This window comes from Opisthocomus hoazin, chromosome 5 (genome assembly GCF_030867145.1).
Source record: "Opisthocomus hoazin isolate bOpiHoa1 chromosome 5, bOpiHoa1.hap1, whole genome shotgun sequence".
Taxonomy (NCBI): domain Eukaryota; kingdom Metazoa; phylum Chordata; class Aves; order Opisthocomiformes; family Opisthocomidae; genus Opisthocomus; species Opisthocomus hoazin.
Window position 1 is genome coordinate 85,039,894 of NC_134418.1, and position 6,000 is coordinate 85,045,893.

Below are 6,000 nucleotides of genomic sequence, written 5' to 3' on the forward strand. Positions count from 1 at the left end.
TTGAATGCGAAGGAGAACCGGGAGCTGGGGGAAGCGGTAAGGCAAATCCCTGGCTGGCAGCAGATTTTCAAACGAGCGAGCAGCAGAAGCAGGGAATGAGGTCGGAGTGCCCAGTCCCACTGCCCTACTGGCATGTTGGGATGGCGTGAGGGACAAACACTGGTAAGATGAGAAATACTTGTAACTTGGTACTGAAATGTTTGGTAACTGCTCTACCAACTTTGATGTAATAGTGGAGTTTTAAAGCATAGAAAGACTTTTTAGAGAAATGTCATCCCAAAGCCTCCGAAACTGCTCCCACATTAAAGAGAAAGGTAAAATAACATAGTAATAGCCTAGTTACAAAATGCTAGGAGGAAAATTACAGGCAATTTCAGTCCCATTGCTATTTTCTTTACCGCTTTGAAGGAATGCGGTAGATTACCTGCATTAGACAGGCAGGCTCAGAAAATGGTTCTCTTTTACAGGCTGCTGTAGTCTCAAAGGCTTTCATGCCTTTGGAAATGTCTACACAGCAAAATAAAGGACACAAAACAGAGTGGCTTTTATCTTGCTGTTACAGGTAATGATAGCAGCGGAAACACAGCGGGTAGAAAGGGCTTTCCACACCAGCATGTGCCTGTAACCTCCACACAGAGCCCCAGGGCCGTTCGTATCTGGGTTGCTGGTTTGTTCGTCCTGTGCTGTGTAGGCATGTTCTCTGTCTTACAGGCGGTCGATGCAAATGATAACGATGCCTGATTAACGCAGCTCCCCCTCATCCAGCTGAAATCTGAACAGGCTACGGACGAAAACGGCTGCCCGCAACATCAAGTGGTACCACAGACGGTCAGCAGGAGGTTCATTTCAATCACATCAATCGTATCAATCACATCAATCATATCAGTCACATTGATTTTAACCGATACACCAAGAGAACAGGACCTTGTTAAGAAAGGTCTGCAGGGAGGAAAGTTTTCGGAATACAAAGACCCAGCTAGGCCCGTGACTGGTGTTTGTTACTGGATATTTGGCTGCTTGTGTCTCTATGGGTGATGTTTGAACACCAAACCATTTGGGGAGTGACTGGAAACAGCAAGACCAGAAATGGTCAGCAAAACTCTTGGTCTTTATATCAAATCCAGTCTAGTAATTAGTGACCAGAAGGCCCGGTTAACATCTCCTGCTTATTGTTTAACTTATTTTCAGACAATTATCATTAAGACTCTTATTTGCACTGTAGTAGATGCTGTACAAATAGGGCAAAGCAACAGGGGAGCCTAGCAGAAGGGGAGGAGTGAGACGAACCCCACCAATTTGGGTTAACAGGCACCTGAACAGGCTCTGAACAAGAAAACAAGGTGCAAAATCCCGTCTCCGTAGCACCCGAAGCAGCGGCTTGCTGTGCCCATGCTTTGGCAGTCCGGTGGCTATTGCCTACCTGCCAGTTATAGAAGATCCAACCCAAGTTTATGGCTGTCAACACAACTCACTGCAACACTGAATCATTACCCCCCTTGCCCCTCTCCACACCAACACATCACGTGCGTGTTAATGCCCTTCAGAAACTGCACTTTTCAACACCGCTGATTAGAGCTGGTTGGAAATTTTTTTTGTTCTCGACTGAAAAAGAAACAGTTTCCATCAAAAATCTATCATCAGACACATCATTCTTCCATTTGTGACATACAGCTTGTCCAATGAAAAAAAAAACTGAAGGAAATGTTAAACTAATTTCTTCTGCCTTTATTTAGTTGAAAATGATCTGGTCAGGAGAAAGATCTGGATCTGCTAGTACGTTGACTGGTGTAAGCCAAATTTCCAATCCAGCTGAGGAGCACAGGAGAAAAGAGGCTTACCTCAACCCACTTGTTCCAGCGGTCTGCTGCTGCCATGACATGTTTAGCCTGCAGTCATCTCAATGGAGAGAGAACGTACCGGGCTACCCTGGATACTAGAAAAGAGCCAACCCCAGCTCGGGGTGGGTTAGTTTATCTGAGAGATAAGGTGGACGTCCGTGACTGTGATAGACACACCTGGAAGTCACGCCTGTGTAAGTCACTTCAGAGGGACGCAGCACATCTAAATCAATAGCTTTCCACTTATAAACTCACTGGTGTATATTTTTCTAAAGCAGGAGATGAAACAACATGCAACCTTTCCAGCTGAGAAATATTCTGCTTTTTTCCTAATACAACAGTGGTAAAAGTGACCCAACAAGGTCATATCGTCCAACCCCACCCCACCGCCCACTCCAGACAGGAACAACAAAATTTAAACCATCTATCACAGGAACAGCTTACTATACTTTTCTTGTCTGCTCACACATTCTTTTTCAACCAACCTTAACCATTCTCTTTCAATTAAAAGAGGATGGATGATATCTTTCTTGCTCAACAGACTTCCTGCTGTTTCGCTCTTCCCATGTGTTGTTTTTGGCTGGGTATTTTTCAAAGCCCAATGCCCTCCCTAGCAATCCGGGCACCTTCTTCTTGGAGCTAAAGTTTCTGTCGGAGTTCACTGTTGACTAATGTGTGTAGACTGGAATTGAGGTCATTTCTGTAAGAAAAGCAAACACTTGTAGGAGAAGAATGGGAATATAGCTCATCATGGGCATTGAGATACGCATTATGGAGAAGATAGGTTTTTCTGTTTCTTATCTGATAATTTCCTCAATTTTCCAGGACAGATTCTCAGCTTGGATAAACACGATTTCAGGTAGGACTGACCCATTATGCTCAGCAACGAGCTGGCTCTTGGTCTTGGCAGACCGTGGGGTACTCGAGCAACCTTCAATGAGAATTCACAGTATCGCCCTGTGGCTCCAGCGGCACTGAACGTGATGGTTTTTACCAAGAAAAAAATAGAAACCTGTGGGAAAACACAGATTTGTTTGTTATAGGCACTACTGAGAAAACAGCAAAGACACCTTTTTTGAAATAGAGATTTTCCTTACAAGGCGCTGTGGCTCGGAGATGTGTTTTGGCCAAAATGCTATGCTCTGGTGGAACACAGAAAAGTACAGACCACAAGAAATCAGCTTTGATCAACAAATGTAGCATAAACACCGTTATCACGTAATTACATCTCCGCCATTCTCTGCTGCAAAGATTGTAGAGTCGAGGAAAGCCCCGGAACAGTAAGAGCATAAATACAAAATAGCCATTTTTCTCATATTTCAAGTGATGTAGAAAGAAGTAACAGTCTATCCATTTTCGCTGTGCAGCTTTAGCGTTCCTGAGCAGGGCCTGGATGGTAAACACTTAATAAAAAAGAAAAAAAACAAAGGAAGTCTCCTGCCCGTTTTCTCCATGTATGTATTAAACTAATTACTCTGCTTTAACAAGGGGAACTTTGTTCTCAAAATTTCCAAGTTTCATTCCAGCCCCTGCAGCTAATCACGACCACGGTCGCTGATAATGAGTAGTAAATTGTTATAGTCCTCAGAGCCTGATAGGTACATTCCAGCCCGCATCGTGCAGCCCTGCTTCTCTATACGTTATTGTTCACAGATGGTAGCTGTCAAACCCTGTCAGCTTCATATACACACGCAGAGAGTCGCATCCGCATTCCTGGAATTTATGGCTGCGCAGCCCTCACCTTCTAAGGCCCTTAATTCAATAACATGTCACGTCCCTTCAGTCTCACCCCGCTTTAAAATACTTTCACCCACTTACAGGCCTTCCATTTAGGAAAAAAAAAAAAATACTATTGAGTTATTACAATGTAAATATTTTAATAGAATAGGGGGGAAAAGCCTATCTGGCTTTAAACAGCCCCATTATTACGTGAAGATTGATGGTCAGGAGCTAATGGAGCATTTGCTTTAGAAGTTTATTCAGCTACAGGGAAAATGGATATAGCTATGTGTGTCCATTGACCGCCACATCACTGAGCCTTCGAGTAAGAGGACATAATATAAAGAGATATTGGCAAGGGCTTCATTGTCTAAAGGGCAGCATTTAGTCCAACTTCATCTGATATTTAAACGCGAAGCAAAATAAAAATAGGTGTGAATAATTTCCATTTCATTTTAAAACCACTTATTTTTAAATTAATAAATACTACACTTTAAGGTGGAAGCCCGAGGATGCTGCCACTAATAACAGGAATGAAAAAGGAGAAATTCCTTCCTCTGCCCACACTGAGGGAATGAAGGGTAAATAAGTAAACAAAGCAAGTAAAGCATAACAAGTAACTTAAAGGACAGATTTCTTTTTTCCGCCTAACAACGCAACGGTGTTACTAGTGACCCAGACAGAGACCACGCTTGCCTGTATCCCTCCTTTCTCGCTGGGCTCTTCTAGCCAAGCTCCTCTTGGCTCTGGAAAGAAAATCTGTAGAAGCATCTTTCCAGAGGTTTTGCACGTCCAGATTGGCTTTGCCTCTCGCTGCTCTTTTATTTCGCCTTCGCCTGGGACCGTCATCCAGGGAGGGCTCGCACAAAGCAAGCTGCCGTAGTGGTCCATAAATGGATGGACACGAACGAGCCAGAGCTCTGAGCTGGAGCTGCCCTTGCGTTGCCCACCTCTGAGCTTGACAGCAAGCCTTTGAAACTGAGGGGAGATGGATTTCACTAGGATGTGAGCTGTAAATACTTCTTAAGGAGAGAAAACTCCAATGGCTCACGTGTCAGAAATTAAAATGATTGGTGCATAACTCTCCCCTGTGTCCTTACAGACCAGCCCCTACTTAAAGGCTTGGATTTTTTTCCAGTTTCACCTTTTCCACCAAAGAGGAGCACACGAGCATCGCCACGCTGACGCCCACGGGAGTGACTCGGCAGGAGCGGCACACAGAGCTTCGCCACTAACTCAGCAGCAGAAATGAAGGCGGTCTCCTGTCGTGAGCAAACTGAACCGGGTTTTCCTCCTACGTAGCTCTCAGGCTGAAGTAAGCCAGTTTGTAGCTATGGATAATGCAGTAGGACGTAGCCGGTCTTGGAGAACTGCTGCAGTTACACCCCCAGTAAGAGGAGAACGATGGGAAACCTGATAGGGGTTGCTCTGGAATTCAGTTGCAATGCTGGAGTCTCCCTTCCCTCATCAAACTGTTTAAAATAACTCCTCACCAGAGTCCCCGGTGCGAACTGGTGCCACTATTGAAGGCATGCAGCACACACTCCGTGTCACATTTACGGCCACATCCTCTGCTGCTGATACCATCATGAAGTCCTTACATCAGGTGAAAGGTTTGTGAGCCTCTAATTTATCCACAGCTGGATGTTCTGAGACCGCAGCATGGGTGACCTGGAGATCATGGCACGGTGGGGCTCCCTTACAGGTTCCCCCACGCAAGAGTGCGTCCCGCCAAGGTGGAGACACAGCCCGGGTCGGAGGTTGGCTCTTGTGAAATCTTGGGAAGAACATTCTGAAGACGGAGCGTTCTGTTGTCCTCCCTCACCTCCTGTCACAGGGGGACAATGAAATCGTTGCAAGACGCTTCAAAGGATGCTTCAGTACTGGCCACAAGCAACCTAGAGATGGCCAGGGATTTAACTCGAGCTGTCATTTTAAGTCTACACATTCTCAAAGAAAGTGTGACAGACCAAGACACCTGGGAATGTTAGCAAAACAAAAGAAAAAAAAACAAAGGAAAAAAAAAAAGGCAGAAATGCACCCACCCCATTAGTCAAACATTAACAAGGTGAGGAATGTTTTGAGAGTCTGCGATTTCTGAGATTTTAATCCGAGTCCCTCGCTGTCACAGCCCTTCTGTAGAGCTGGGCAAAGTGTGTGCAGCCCGGCTCCGTCGCAGAGGAGATAAGTACATTCAAGGCTCCAAAGCTACCTCGATACCACATTAAAAGCAGCTGAAAAAGGGGCTGCATTATGGCGGGTCTGGACTTGAGTCAGGAAAACACCTTAAGTCAGGAAAGCTCTTCAAGTCACCGGGAGATAGGGTCTATTCACGCTGCCCCAGTGCTCTGCTGTTTGTCTCCTTGGAGAGCAGAAGCAGAAGGTTGTATGAAAGCTATTCAGTAAGAGCTTATCTGGTTTGAAGACATTGGAAGCGGAAAAA